Genomic DNA, 16,699 nt, shown 5'->3' with positions numbered 1-16,699 from the left:
TTTGATAGAAATAGCAGAGACGTTTCACAATCCCGATGTTTCACAGTTCTGCTGTATGCTCTGAGGGGCATTAGCTGCCGTCAGTGACAACACATGCAAGTGGGAAACATTGGAGTCCATTTATGTCTCCCTGAATGACCCATCCCTTGGGGCTAGCCCCACCTCAAGAGTACTCTATGGCCACCTAAATTTCAGAAAAGCTCTACATCGAAAGCTCTTACTTTTGACTTCCTGCCAGTTTTCTCTTTTTAGAAGTGACACTCAGCTTCCTGCTTATAGCTTATCTGACAATTATTTACCCATTTTCCTCTTGTGGCCCAATCCAACATGAGAGAAAACAATTAAGGTCATGCTCGAGTCTACATGCCAACGTCAGGAATCCCGTGATGGTCTTGTGCCAATGGGCAGCTCCCATGTCTGGACTAGTACATTCCCTCCTTCTATCTCATCAGTAACTTGGACTCCAGAGGATGTCATTGATTCAAACCTGCAATTGTTTTTCTTGTACATCCTGTTCTCCTTTAAAGGGACTTGGAGTGAATTTCAAATTGCAGCTTATGTCAGAGCTGAATTTTTTATAGATACATTTTGATGAAATTTGATTTGGGGATCTTGCAAATAGCACTTAAAATCAGATTTTTTTTTTGTCTGCCTGCTTTTCCACGTAGGAGCTTTAGGTCTAGAACCTATGTAGTCTTTTTTTTTTTTAAACCCTTACCTTCTGTCTTAGAATCAATACTAAGTAGCAGTTCCAAGGCTGCTGGTCAATGGTAATGGCTAGGCAATTGGAGTTAAGTGACTTGCCTAGGATCACACAGCTAGGAAGTGTCTTGGGCTACATTTGAACTCAGCACCTCACATCTCCTGGACTGGCTCTCTATCCACTGAGCCACCTAACTGCCCTATATGGTCTTTTACAAGACACAAAATACCCAAAGGAAAACTCAGGAGCAGAATGAACTACACTGATTGATTGCTTAAGGAAGAAAGAAGATTTTTATAGGATATTCTGAAAGAAGACTAGGGACTTCTGTTGGACTTTTATTGTTCAATTGTGTTTGATTCTTCATGACTCCATTTGGGTTTTTCTTAGCAAAGAGAGTGGAAGTGGTTGTCCATTCCATTTTCCAACTCATTTTATAGATGAGGAAACTGAGGCAAATAGGGTTAAGTGACTTGTTCAGGGTCATACAGCTAGTAAGTATCTGAGGTCAAATTTGAGCTTAGGAAGATGAGTCTTTATAGAGTGCCATGTCTGGCACTCTATCCACCATGCCTCCTAGCTGCCCTGCTTTTAGTCATTTTCCATTATACTAATTTTGCCCTTCATATAGGTTAAGCCATTTAGCTAACACTTTAGGAGGTAAGGAGAAGGAGGTAGCTAGGTAGCACAGAGCATGGAGAGCCACATCTAGAAATGGGAAGTCTTGTGTTCAAATGTGTCCTCAGACACTTCCTAGCTGTGTGACCCTGGGCAAGTCACTTAGCCCCATTTGCCTAGCCCTTGCTGCTCTTCCAAAGACAGAAGGTCAGGAGAGAGAGGGAGAGGGAGAGAGAAGAGAGAGAGAGGGAGGGAGGGAGGAGGGACAGAGATAGAGAAAGAGGGAGAGAGGGTAAAAGAGAGAGGAAGAAAGGGCAAAAGAGAGAGGGAGAGAGGGAAAGAGGAGGAGAAAGAGGAGGAGGAGAGAGAGAGCCAGAGACAGAGAGAGACAGAGAGACAGAGAGAGACAGAGATAAGGAGGAGGCATGATAGAGAACTGGCTGTTGGGCTAGGAAGTCCAGAATTCCATGACAGGTACTAACCATGGGCAAAGTCACATGATCTCTCATTGGCCCTCGGCAGCTCTCTAAGACTAAGAAAATTATGACAAATGTCTAGATAGAAGGACTTGCCACTTGGGCATTCCCCATTCTAATGAAGAAGGGCAGAAGGAAATAAGAACACTTTAAGGTTTGGAAAAGGCAGCAATGTGGTCTAGTGGATGGAGGACCAGACCCGGAGTGATTCAAGTTCAAATTCCAGCCTCAGCCACTTAATAGTGAGATAACCCGGGGTAAGTCACTTAACCCTGTTTGCCTCAGTTTCTTCAACTTTCAAATGAGTTGGAGAAGGAAATGGCAGATCACTCCAGTATCTTTGCCAAGAGAACCCCAAATGGGATCCCAAAGAGTTGGGCATGACTGAACAACAACAGAGATTTGCAAAAGACTTTCATACTTTATACCCTTCTCATTTGATCCTTTCTACCACCCTACAAAATTCAGTACTAAAGAGATCATTTTGCCAATCACTCAAATCAACAAGCTTTTATTAAGCACCTACTAGATACCAGGAATGGCGCTTGGCCCTGAAGATAAATCAAACAGTCCTTGTCTTCAAGAAAGTTATGTAAAAATGCCTAGGTACTAAATCGGTGTTGGGTAATTTTAGGGGAGTGGGTTGGGGGGCTGGGGGGGGTCATTAACAAGTTGGGGAAGGATTAGGAAAGGCTGAACACAAGACTTGAACTGAGCTTTGAAGGAAACTAGGAATTCTAAGAGGTTTATAGGTTTGGAGCAGGAATGATTGTGGAATTTAAATGGATTCTCTGTGTCAAGGGTCGGACCCCAGGTTGGCCTTTGGATTTTCTTCCTAGAAACAGATCTCCAGAACTGGGAAGCACATAGGTCTGGGACTCCTGGCAGATCATTGCAGGCAGCTCTCTAAGAGTTTTAAGTAGTTGTGGCTGTGCTAGAAGGTTACAGGAAAGGGAATTCCCTCACCTGGAAGTTCTTTGTATCAGGGAAGTCGAAGGTCCAGTCCCTATTCTTATCCCTATCCAGGTGAGGAAGTGAAATACATTTTAAGCGGGAATGAAGGGACAGAGCAAAGATCTAGAGACTGACTAGGTTAAGTCACACAGCAAATGCAGTCTCTGACAGGATTTGAATCCCAAACTTCTGGACCCAAGCATTTTATGTACTCTACAACATGGCCTTTTATTTCTTGTCTTCTTCTTCTTCTTCTTCTTCTTCTTCTTCCTCTTCCTCTTCCTCTTCTTCTTTTAAAAGCTTACCTTCTGTCTTGGAGTCAATACTGTGTATTGGCTCCAAGGCACAAGAGTGGTAAGGGTAGGCAATGGGGGTCAAGTGACTTGCCCAGGGTCACACAGCTGAGAAGTGTCTGAGCTTACATTTGAACCTCCCATCTCTAGGCCTGGCTCTCAGTCCACTGAGTTACCCAGCTGCCCCCTTCTTCTTTTTTAAAGTCTTACCTTTAATATCAATCCTAAAACATGAGTGGCAAGGTCTTGGCAATTGGGATTTATTAAGTGACTTGCTTAAGGTCACATTGCTTGGTAGAGTCTGAGACCAGATCGGAACCCGGACTCCCTGACTCAAAGATCTGGCGCTCTATCCACTGTGCTCCCTAACTGCCCCCTTCTTGTGTGCTTCCTCCTGTGACCATAGAATTAATCTACAAGATTTTTCACAGTGCTTAGATGTTATTTCTATGGTCCTGGGAAGAGACCCCACACATGGAGGCAACGCCATGACCTTGGTTTGTTCCAGAAGACCAAGAGGCCACAGACAATAGCTAAGTGCCATCGTGAGACTCAGACCCATGACCCTGAGGGTCCATCAATTCCATACTCATTCTTGCCCTAAACTTACAATCCCCCGAAATTAAGGCAGTCAAACACAACTCCCCATGCTCTGTTCTCACGGGGGAAACGATTCCCGATTGTTCTTGTGCACTGGGCCATGTCATCTGATTCACTTCTTGAGTTCTCTTTGTCCACTCTTGGCAGTCTTGGAGTCATACTGAAGGATCCCATTACCTTTGCAGTTCAGAGACATCTCTTTCTCTCAGTTGTAGTAACCAGGTGTGAGCTCATTCCCTGCTGGCAGTGAGCCCAACCAATGGCACACCAAACTCCTGTGGCCCTTTGTAGTTAATCCATGAAATTCTCCAGTTCTTTCCATGTCTTAATTAACTTTCCACATTCTAAGTCTTAATTAAATTTTACCACATTCTGTGGAAGGGTAACTATTATTATTCTCCATTTAAGATGGTCTAATGAAGACACACAAAGGAAAAAGTGACTCTCCCAGAGTCAGAATGAGTCACCCAAAAATAAGTTACCAATCAGAACCCTAAAACTATCTGAGGCCCAGAGATATGCCTTGTATGACGTTGATTTGTTCCAAAAGGCCAAGAGGGGGGCAGATGGGTGGCTCAGTGTATTGAGAGCTAGACCTAGAGACAAGAGGTCCTGGGTTCAAATCTGGCCTCAGACACTTCTTGTCACTTGACCCCCATTGCCTAGCCTTTACCACTCTTCTGCCTTAGAACCAATACACAGTATTGATTCTAAGATGGAAGGTAAAGGGATAGATAGATAGATAGACAGACAGGTAGACAGACAGTCAGGCAGACAGACAGACAGACAGACAGACAGATAGATAGATAGAAGATAGATAGATAGATAGATAGATAGATAGATAGATAGATAGATAGATAGATAGATAGATAGATAGATAAAAATTAAAAAGAAAAGGCTGAGGGGCCCCATAGTTCTCTCAGTGGATGGAGAGCCAGGTCTGGGATCAAGAGGACCTGGGTTTAAATCTGGCCTCATATACTTTCTGGCTGTGTGACCCTAGGCAAGACATAACCCCCATTGCCTAGCCTTTGCCTTTCTGTCTTAGAGATGTTACTAGGGTGGAAAATAAGGATTAAAAAAAAATACTTATTCCTTTCCCCCTTCGGAGGGCAAGAGTTGAAAAAAAAATTGTCCTTTCCCTCAAGGAATTTGCCTTCTACTGAAATAGAACAACATGCACATAGAGAAGAAAAGAAAAAATATATATATTTGAAGCCAGTCCAAAATAATTCCCTAGGCAAAACTGTGCATTCATTGTTCAAAACCAAGCCTGAATATCTCCAGGGTAAAAGGGGGATGAGGAGGGTGTTGTTTTCAATATCCATTTTCATTTCCAGCTCTCTTTAACAGCTTCCATTTAATATCCTCTCTCAAAGATTTCAGCTTTTGATTGACTTTTCTATTGCGAGCAGAGGTCATCCTTCTGAAGTTCATTTTTCGAACTCGAGCTCGGATCGTATTTTGATCAGAGTGTTTCTCATTTCCCAGTTCCCCCCATCTCCCTCTCTGGGAGCTTCTTCTCTTGGAACTTATGGAATTTCACTTTCCTCAAATTTCATTTGTTAGTCATGCCAGGCCCGTTTTTTGCATTTATTGCTGGCTCTTTTTTCATCAGGTTAGGAAATTATGACCAAGGTGCTGAAAGACAGAGATGACAATTGATTTCTTCAATCTTTCCCGCCTCCCTTTGATTTTTTAATCAGCTTCTATAGATCCAAGAAGAGCTTGGAATTCCGAAGTTGCAGAACTGACAATCCCCTGAAAACACTGAAAACTCTTGAGGCCACGTTCTATGCTTAGGGACATGGACTGGGCTCCCTGGAAAGTTTCAGAAGCAACCCCTGGGTGCTAGAGGGGAGAACCGATTTGCTTTCATTTTGAGATAAGAAGGAAAGATTAATAATTATCATGATTCGAACACTGGATACACGTGTGTGTTTTAACAACATGAATGAAAGGGAAGATTTAATGGAGGAGGAAAAAAGCCTTTTCACAAATCCTGGTTGAAAATTGTGGATTCTCTCCCTCTCCTTCTCTAAGCCCTGCTGCTCTCAACCTGCCAATTACAGATTTAGCCTTCAACTCCATGTTTCTCATCCCTGGATGCAATTATCTCAATCCCTTGACTTCCCTCCATGTCATTTGGGATCATTCTAGGAAAATCTCCAACCCCCAGCTAACAGGTGGTGGGTAGGAGGAAGCTGAGATGCAGGACACATTCCCAGGACCTTTGCTTCTCAGTTCGTGCTCCTCTGTTAACATGCTACACATTCAGGTGCTCATTGTTGATGACTTAAGCAAAGAGGTTGGGGTCTGAAATCCACTGAGGGGCAGATTTTTTCTTTTCTCTCCCCCACCCAAACCCTTACCTTCTGCCTTAGAATCAATAGTAAGTATTGGTTCCAAGGCAGAAGAGTGGTAAGGGCAAGGCAATGGGGGTTAAGTGACTTGTCCAGAGTCAACAGCTAGGAAGTGTCTGAGGCCAGATTTGAACCCAGGACCTCCCATCTCTAGGCCTGGCTCTCTGTCCACTGAGCCACCCAGCTGCCCCCCAGAGTTTTTCTAAACAAGTATTACACCCTCGCTGTATATGCTGTGGTTGGAAATAATGTATTCTTGCTGTTGCCATAGATTTGTCTTTAAGTGTGTATATAAACATAAATCCATAGTGCCCTTGTGCATGTGTGTGTGTGTTTACACCCACATATTCATATTTTAGGACTCAGACCAGGGCTGAGCTGGAGGGGCAGGAAAGGGTGGGAGTTGTTTTGCAATTCTGAAGAGATTAGTGACACCAATGAGAGCAGCACCACCAGGGGATCTTCTTAAACACAAAAAACTCACTAGGGTCTAGCACTTAGTAGGTACTCAAGAAATACTTAATGAAATTAATTGATGATTGGATCAAAGATTTAGAGCCGGAAGGAACCTTAGTGGTCAATTCCTGAAGCCCCCTTTTGCAGATGAAGAAACTTCAGCTCAAGGACAGAGTGGAAATTAGCTGTCAGTTGATAAACATTTATTAGTGCTTACTCTGTGCCAACTCAGGGATTCTAGAGAAAAGCAAAAGGGGTGGGGGTGGGGGGGTTCTTGCATTAAAGGAACTCGAATTCTAACTAATCAACAAGCATTTATAAAGAATCTCTGGCTCCCACCCTGCCGCTTTGCAGAGCTAGAAAGTCTACAAGTATTGTGCATAGCACAGATTTTCAGACTTTTTCAATGTAATGATCTATTATGCTGATTTTTTCCCTCTCTTTCTTTCTGTCTTTTTTTTAATGATGAATCTTTGAGATTGGGAAGGGATAGTGGAGGAAATGATGATAATGTTTAAAAAAATGACAGCAAAGAACACTTTTTTTAAAGAGCTTATCATATATAAATAAAGAGCAGCTAGATGACTCGGTGGATAGAGAACCAGGCCAGGCCTGGGTTCAAATGTGGCCTCAAACACTCCCTATAGCTGTATGACCCTGGGCAAGTCACTTAACCCTGAGTTGTCTAGCTCAGGCCTCTCTTTTGTCTTGGAACTGATAATAGTATCCATTCTAAGAAGGAGGTTAAGGGTTTTTTTTTTTTGTTTTGTTTTTTAAGAGCCTATTGTCTACTAGATTACAGGAGATACAAAAGCAAACAATTGCCTGTTGGCTCGAAGAGTTTATGACCTGGGGAGTATGTATGTTAGGGAGTAAAGGGGAGTGTGTGTTGGAGGGGGAGGTAGCTATGGAACCAACACACACACACACACACACACACACAAAAACAGAACTGAATCCAAAATAAATTAAAGGATTAAATATTTTAGAAAATGAGGAACTGGTCATAAGGGGAAACCAAGAAAGGTTTCATGTAGAAGGTGGATTTGAAGGAAACTGAAAGTTCTAAGAGGAAGGGGTGAGGAGGGAATGCATTCTAGTTATGGGAGATGGGCTCTGACATGGGAGAACCTAGATGAAAATTCCACCTGTGATCCCAACTACCTGGGTGACCTTGGGCAAAGCACAAGCCCCCTCAGCCTCAGTTTCCTAAGCTAAAAAATGAGATTAGATCTCAGATCCTTTCTAGTTGAGATCTATGGTCCTAGCTGTTGGAATGGCTCAGTGGATAGAACACTGGACCTGGAGTCAGGATAGATGAGTACAAATCTGGCCTCAGATACTTCCCTAGCTGCGATCTAGGACAAGCCATTAAACCTCTGTTTGCCATAATCCCCTAGAGATGGAAATTTGCCAGCAAAAATCCCCAGGAGTGTACAGTCCATAGTCAGGAAGAGTCAGTCACATACAGGCTCTTAAGGCTACCACACCAGGTACTTTTTATGCTCCACCTTGCTTTTTCTGGCCAAAGGGTGAGAAAACAATCTCTGGAGATTAAAATTCCCCAAACTACCCTGTCCAAAGCCTCAATAAGCAAAGGGAGTTCAGTGGGCTGGACGCGGTCTCTGTAATATTTCTAAAAGTGTCACGCTGACACGCTTTACCCGCCAGGTTGGAAATATCGATTCAAAGGTGTCCCCCCAAAAGTCTGATCGCTTTCATTGTACACGAACTCATCTAACCTATACAGCAGAGAAATATTATCTTGGGGAAAGAGGCGAGGGCTAAGTAATTTGGCAAAACCTGCGAGGCTTGGGGGTGGGGGTGGGGGCGGAATTATAGGAGAAAAGGAATAATGGAATAATTCACTTTAAAGAGACTCGGACTTTAAGTGGCAGATCCTAGCTTGCCTCTCCCAGAATTCTGCTCCCCGATCACTTTCCCAGCCGTTGGTAGGTGCTCCAATCCCTGACCTGGAAGGCAAAGCTTTAACTTGGGCGATTTTCTGTGGCTCTTTTCTCCTCCCTCACTGTCCCCCCCCCCATTCCCACCGCAATGGTACAGTCCACGGAAGATTGTTAGCGGGAGGCGCTGAACGGTGACAGGGGCTCGGACTGGGCGGCCGGGGGCTGCAGCAGCTGAGGAGAGGTCGGGGATGAGCTTCTGTGACTTTCTCTCTCCTTTGCCCACAGGGCCAGATCGAGGTAGAAAGTGAAACAGTCTTCAAGTTAGCCGCGCTCATTTTGCAGGTAAGAGCTCCCCTCTCGCTTGCTACCTCCGGCCTGCCCCTCCCGCTCCCCCACCCCGCGACCCGTACTTTTTCTTGCTGCCTGCAACCAAAATGTGTGCATTTCCTGGCACTTCGTGGGCTTGCAGCCCTTTGCTTGCAGGCTGCAACTCGAGCCTGTCCTGATCATTGTTAGATTGCTGAGCCCTCCGCTTGCAATCAAGAAATAGCGCCCGGGAGGGATCGGGCTGGCAAATTCCAAGTGTGGCTCCTTGGTTTTAGCTCTGAGCAGTTCGCCGAGGTGTGTTAGAGGTGCCTACTGTGTGCTTTCAACCGAATTGTAAATGGACAAGGGTGAGCCCCTGCTTTGGAAACGAAGCCAAACCGAGAGCAAACCAACTCTTGGAGGAGAACTTTGCGATTCTTTTTCTTGGATTCTCGGGCTTCGCAGTTGGTAGTAATGTGTAAGTGCTGCGCTGACAATTCATTCAAATACAGTCCCCTTCGCCTGCCTTCGTTTCCCTTTTGAGTCGGACGCACCGATTTCCCCCTTAAGCCTTGAAGGTTCCTTTAACCAGTAAATAGCCCAGGTTTTTCGTGCTGCGCTTGGGAATAAGAGACATACTATGTGTTTGGTGTCCGACCCCCGGGGGCTCGTGAAGGCTGTTCCCTGCACTTGCATACAGCTTTATACAATACAAATTTAATCAGCCGGGCTTGAGAAATGAGACTTCATTAGTAGTGCTTGCTCACCAATTCTTGTCTCTCCATTTAACAATAACAAAACCTGGCTGTCTCGGGGCCAGATTCTCCTCCCTCGGAGCCCGGCCGGAAGACGCTCTCTTGTTTGAAAGCATGCATGCTTCCCCAGGTCCTAACCTTCGCTAACTCTGCTGCACCGGAGGCTGTGCTCTTCTCTGGGAGAAAGTAGTGCTCCTGGAGGGGGGGGGGGGGGGGGAAGGGAGTGAGAGCCCGCAGGATTACTCTGATCTGTTGGAAGTTCTACTGATGAAATGGAAGGAACCCCATTTTCATTTTGTTTTCTGCCTCCCCTTCTCTTTGCAGGAAGCCAAAGGGGACTATTCCAGGTAAGGGCTCCCATTTCTTATGCTGATAGAACTGAGGTGGGAGAATGCGTGGGAAACTTTGCCTGTACTTCCGAATGGGTTTTTCTGCCACCTTTACTTTTGTTCTTGGGGACTAGACAAGGCCCTTTGGGGAGGGCCGGAGTGGGGGGAAGGGAGGTCTGTAATCCGAACTGAAGATGATGAGGGGAAATCAAAAGATGCCAATAAGAATTTAACGTTGCTTTTTAGTTAAGGGACTGAAGCGCCTCTCTGGGAGGGCCCCCATGGTTTTTGACAGATTACTGAACCCAAAGAATAGCCGCAGAATCCATCCGAAGGCAGATTGCCATCTGTAGACTAGGGAAAGGCCTCCCTGAGGATATTCTTTTGAATTCCAATAGAAAGAGCTCTGGGCTTTCTGCGACCGAGGTGGGGAGCTCTGAGAAGGCAGCGCAGTTTACTCTGGGTGGTTTCCGAGCTCTGTGACAGTTCCTGGCCATCTGAGGGTCCTCCGAGGTGGAACTTAAAACAGGATTGTCCCGTAAAGGCCGGGGCGGCTCCCGAGCCTTAGAAGGAAGGCGCCCCCCTAACAATCCGGCCTTTGAGGAGGCTTAATGTATGCACAGTAAGATAAAGTTCCCTCTGCTGCTGGGAGTAGATCGGGCTGCTGCTTTCTCTCCCAGCTGCCCGGCAGGGGCCTCCCCCTCCATACACTTGACCTGACAGTTGTATTGTTCCCTGGTGTGGGACTGAGAGGGACGGCCTGTCCTCCGCTGCCTCGGGCCCCCGCATAATCAGCCTGTGTTTAGTCCGAGAATTTCTTTTCTACCTGTTGATCTGCTTTTCTCCAAAGCAGTAACCGAAGCGGGGAAACTTGGGCAACTGGAGGAGGGAAAGTCCCTCAGTTAGAGCCAACTCTCACTGACCACTGACGAATCTCGGGAGACTGGCCTGAGCCCTGTTAATGTTTTACTTCTCCCAGACTTTACACACTGCCTCCCAGCAGTGTACTTTGAAATACAGATGACTCAAGTAACTGATAACACAATGAATGGCTTCCAAGTTTTGAGAGGTCAGCCATGTCCTTGGGACAAAGCACGGGGCAGTGAATGGAGAACTGGGTGGGGAGGCGGAGGCAGCTAGGTGCCCTCTCCCCCCAATGCCTGACCAAAACAGGAATTCAAAGCCTGTCTCCATGTACAACCCTGGGGGAGAAGAGAGTCATTTGACCTCTCTGGGCCTCAGCGTCCTCATCTGTAAAATGGGGCTCATCACCACACCAATCGCCAAGGGTCATGAGATTCAAAGGAGATTACATATGTGAAGTGCTTTGCAAACCATAAAATAAACCATTATTGTTATTAGTTACAGCTAGTTCTGCCACTTTCCAGATAATCTCATTTTTGTCTTTGTAACTCAAGTTCCTGGAACGAATTAAAACACTTGGATAAATTGTTGGCAAGCAAATCTCTTGACCTCCTTAGGCTCCAGTGACCTCAAATGTAAAAATTAGAGAGCTAGGTTATGGATTGGGGGGAGGGGGAGGCAGTGAGGTGGCTCAGTGGATTGAGAGTCAGGCCTAGAGACAGGAGGTCCTGGGTTCAAATCAGGCCTCAGACACTTCCCAGCTGTGTGACCCTGGGCAAGTCACTTGACCCCCATTGTCCACCCTTACCACTCCTCCACCTAGGAGCCAATACACAGAAGTTAAGGGCTTTAAAAAAAAAATTTGACCTCAGACCCTTCCTAGTTGTATGACCCTGGGCAAGTCGCTTAACTTCTATTGCCTAGCCCTTATGGCTCTTCTATCTTGGAGCAACACCGGGAATTGATCTAAGATAGAAGATAAGGGTTTTTTTGTTAGTTTTTTTTTTTTTTTTTTAAGTGAGAGAAGTAGAATATGGATGCTATTGCAAAGACCCATCTGAGGGCTAAATCTATTAACCTACATTTTCTTTCAGAAGCTTTTGTGCCAATCTAATAAAAATCAATTTAAGAAGAAGTTGAGAAAGGGAGCTAGGTGGCACAGTGCCAGGCCTGGAGTCAAAAAGATTCATCTTCCTGAGCTCAAATCTGCCCTCCAATTCATAATAGTTATGTGACCTTAGGCAAGTCATTTAACCCTATTGGCCTCAGTTTCTCCTCATCTATAATACAAGCTGGAGAAGGAAATGGCAAACTACTCCATTATCCTTGCCAATGCCAAGAAAACCCTAAATGGGGCCATGAAGAGTCTTGACAACTAAAAACTACTGAACAACAGAAAGTGCTGAGAAAAGGCCTTGGCTAGTTGGAGGTTTTGTTTTTAAAAGGGAAGAGTGAAATTCAAGCCCTGACTGGCATGTTGTTGGACCTTGTACAAGTCACTTCTGGGCTTTTCTTTCATTATGGCATTCTCTGATTAATCTGTAAAATAATGAAGTTAGCTTAGATCTGGAGTCCTTAATCTTTTTTTTGTCAAATAATATAGTAGTGATTTTTTTTTAAGTTCCTGGATTCCATAAAAACAAGTATGCCCACAGGATTTCATCTCAGTCCTCCTCCCATCCTATAATTGGGATTTTCAAGCCAAGGGGTGGTAGAGGTAGTCAATATGTAGAACTCTCTGTGCCCTTAACAAGACTTTAGTTTCCTCAAAGCTCAGTACCTCCAGGAGGATTTGCTTGCTGTGATAGCTTTCCTTAATCATTTAATGTGACTATCTCATTTTTTAAAAGTGACTTTTAGACTTAAAGATGAGAAGCCCTGAGTTCAAATCTGGTCTCAGTCACTTCCTAGCTGTATGGCCCTGGACAAGTCACTTAACCCCCATTGCCTAGCCCTTCTGCCTTGGAACCAATACAAGAGTATTGATTCTAAGAGGGAAGGTAAGAGTTTTTAAAAATTAAATTTAAGTTTTTAAAAAGTAACTTAAAAAACGAATTCTAGTTTTGAAGGTTGATACATTATCAAGAAAAAAGATTTTACATAATCCTGTATAAATCTTGTTCATTCCATTTTTTTCAGTCATGTCCAATTCTTTGTGACACCATTGGGGGTTTTCTTGGCAGAGATATCAGAGTGGTTTGCCATTTCCTTCCTCAGCTCAATTTGCAGATGAGGAAACTGAAGCCGACTGGGTTAAGTGACTTACCCGAGGCCACTCGGCTAGTAAATGTCTAAGGTCTTCAAGAAGATGAGTTTTTCTGACCCCAGGCCTAGCACTGTCCACTGTGCCCCCTCTCTGCCCCTAAATGCTTTTATTTGAATGAATAAAGAGGGGAATGAGCAAAAAAGAAAGTCTTAATTAAAAACCATTGCTATTGTTGCTTGTCCTTTTTAGCCACTACACTGTGGATATCTAGATTCTTTCTGCCTTTAATTTTTTATCTAAAAGTATCCTCAACAAATTTTTATTAACCCTTCCTAGGTTAATGAAGTTCCTTACATGCTTAGGACTAGGGAAAGGCAGGATATTTAAAGACTCCAGAAAGACTGTATGGCTAGTTAGATGACAAGATTTACATGTAACTGGGCACCACAAGGCAGTATTATGTATGATCATAATTAATTTCTATCACATAATTATACTAAGAGGTTAATTATGGATGCCTTCGAGAGGATGAGATTTGAGACTGTATTTGAAAAATAATGATGATACGATTGGATTGAGTGCAGAGCAAGAATCCTTTTTTTTAATCCTTTAATCCTTAACTTCCATTTTAGGATTAATATTGTGTATTGGTTTCAAGGCAGAAGAATGGTAAGGGCTAAGCAATAAGGGTTAAGTGACTTGGCCAGGGTCACCCAGCTAAAAGTAGTCTCTGATGTCAGATTTGAACCCAGGACCTCCCTGTCTCCAGTTTTGGTTTTCAATCTACTGAGCCACCTAGCTATCCCCCCTCAGAGCAGGTATTTTTAACCTCTTTTGTGCTGATTTGTCCATGTGGTAAAACTTAGTGTCCTCAGAAAAATATTTTTAAAGGCATAAAACAAAACAGGATACAATATACAATGCGTGGGAAGCATAGTGAAATGTTAATGGGGTTCAGACACTTCTTAGCTGTGTGACTCTGGACAAGTCACTTATCCCTCATTTACCTAGCTCTACTGCTTATCTGCCTTAGAACTTTGAAAAAAACACAGAACTATTAAATAGTCAGAAAAGCCACTCTTTTAATTAAGGACAAGGGGGGAACAGGGCTGACTAGGCCTCCACTCAGAGCAGGGTGCCAGGTGCCTTATGCAGAGTCCGAGGACTGAACACTGCTTGCTCTGCTCCCTGACCCCCTGGGAGTGCCACCGAGCTAGATGCAGACTCCTAGGAACAAAAGAAATTGGGGAACCTGTATACCATCTGGGAAGATCCAGGGGCAGGGAAAGATGATTGACACTATCATACTGACAGGATACAATCAAGGCTGGGAAAGGAATCATGGCCAGAGGCCGGGGTGTAAGGGAAGGGGCTACTTACAATGGACACTAAAGGCTGGTCCCTGCCCAGGTGTGCCTTCCTCCGAAGGGGTCTTTGATACAAATGGGGAAGACTACCAAAGACAAAAGGATATTTAGCCTTTTCCTCAGGGTCCATTATTCAGTCTGCAACTGCTGGCCTGAGATTCCCTTCAGGGAATAGCCTACAAGCTATTCCTAAAACTTGGGGTTCATCAGATCTACTAGGCCACGAGTTTGGGGTCTCTTGATTCCACATCGACACTAAAATGGAAGGTAGTAAGGTTTTTTGTTTTGTTTTGTTTTTTTCTTAAAGAACTGGAGAAGAGGGGGCAGCTAAGTACCAGGACTGGAGTCAGAAAGTCAGAAAGACCTGGGATCAAATCTGGCCTCAGATACTTCCTAGCTGTGTGTCCCTGAGCAAGTCACTTAACTTCCATTTTTCTAGTCCTACTGCTCTGGGCAAGTCACCTTCATTGCCTAGCCCTTGCCCTTCTGTCCTAGAGTTGTTCCTAGGTTAGAAAAAGTAAAGGTTTTTAAAAGGAAAAAACTGGAGGAGAAGCTAAGGGGAGGCTACATCACCACCATTTTCAAAACCTCAGTGGTAGTGATCCATCTTTATTTGAGAGGGATTCTGGGTATTTTAGGTCAGCCTGTAACCTTAGAGATCCTCTGGTTGTCTCCTCATCTTACCATCGAGGAAAAAGGACCCAGAGATCAAGCCGGCTAGACCTTGTTAGTCCTGAGGTTTGTCTATTGATTTTCAGAAGGATTTTTCGAAATCCTGCTCCCAAAGCAGATGAACAACTTTTCTGTCTCAGGAGCCCCGAGAAGGTTGTGCCTCAGGGTATCAGAGCCAGAACTCGTCCATGATGGCACATAATCCTGTTTGTACCTGGAAGGCCAGCCCAGGCTGCCTCTCCTCTGACAATCTGCTCAACTAAAATCAAGACCCTAAAAGATCTCTTCATCCCACTCCTTCCCTCCTGGGCTGTCTGAGAAGTCCCAGTCCCCACCCACCCAGTTAACCATTTCCCACCGTGACAATCCAATTATACTGGATGGAAGTTAATTAAATTGCTGGAAGAAGGACTTCCATTTTCCTTAAACAACTGACTGGATTTCCCCCTTAGCCAGGGGTTAGCCAAGGAGCTTGAGAGATAACCGCTGACCAGGGGAGTAACATAACCCAGACAAATGGAGTGAATTCCTGAAAGCTGACACATCTGGGAGACAAGAGTTTATCATGGAACCCCTAAGAAAGGAGTTTGTAAAAGGAGAGTTTTAAGAAAAAATAACCTTGAAGACTGAATTTGCTGCCCAACGTTAGGGGGTTTCCCCCCTTTGTTTCTACTGGTGATGAGGAAGGCAGCAGCCTTTTAAAGGCTGTAGAAGAAGTTGACACTTGGCTTCAAATTGCTGGGGAGTTCCCGACTTTCACAGCTTTTCCCTGGACTCTGGCAATTTCCCATGGGAAGACTAAAGCTCTGGGTGTCTGGGAAAAGTGGGGGCTTTGAATAAATTGGGTCCTAAGGCTTGTACTTCAAAGGCGGAAATAACTGAATGGGGTGCATATCAATATCTCAGTTCCATCCATCACAATCCAGGAATGGGAAGGCTGAGAATTGCCTCCCATTTCTTTAAGATTGGGGGCCTATTTTCCTTGGGAACCTCAAACCCAAAGAACAAAGAGGCTACTTTTTTTAACCCTTTCCTTCCATCTTAGAATCAATACCAAATGTTGTTTCTTAGGCTGAAGAGAGGTAAGGGCTAGGCAATGGGGGTCAAATGAAATGCCCAAGGTCACTCCACTAGGAAAGTGTCTGAAGTCATATTAGAACCCAGGACCTCCCATCTCTGGGTCTGGCTCTATCCACTGGGCCACCTGGCTGCCTCAAAGAAGCTAGAATTTTATGGGAATTTTCAGTCCCATTTCTGAACAGAAATCTACCAGTAAATGACACGTGAGAGGACAATGCAAACGACCAATTAATCTTTGACTCCCTAATAGCTATTTTAGAAATCATATGTTTCCCCCCCCCCAACACCCACACAAGAGGTTAATAGTACAGAACATATTTTTCATAGATCCCTGCAGTATATTGCACTGGCTTGTTGCCTTGTGTCAAGGTGGCCATTGAATGGCACGCCACAAAACTGAAGCCATATTGTATTATTTGAAATGACTTTGTTTTTCTTCTCCTTTTAATATTGTTTTTACTTGGGCAGCTTGGACTGAGTCCAGAAGCTCTGGGTTCAGATTCTTCCTCTGACATTAACATTTATCAGTTCTGTGACCAGACATCTTTAAACTGAAGAAGTTTAATTAGATGGCATCTGAGGCTCTATCCCCTGAGCCACCTGGCTGCCCCCTTAGTATTGATTCTTAGAAAGTAAGGGTTAAAAAAAAAATGAAAACTAGTAGCTGGTGGCATAGTGGGTAGAGTTCAGGAGTTGGAAGTTCCAAGTTCAGATCCTGCCTCAGATGCTTATTAGCTATGCGACCCTGGG

Source organism: Gracilinanus agilis, chromosome 1 (genome assembly GCF_016433145.1).
Source record: "Gracilinanus agilis isolate LMUSP501 chromosome 1, AgileGrace, whole genome shotgun sequence".
Classification (NCBI taxonomy): domain Eukaryota; kingdom Metazoa; phylum Chordata; class Mammalia; order Didelphimorphia; family Didelphidae; genus Gracilinanus; species Gracilinanus agilis.
The sequence above is the reverse complement of the archived record's forward strand: the minus strand, read 5'-3'. Positions refer to the sequence as shown.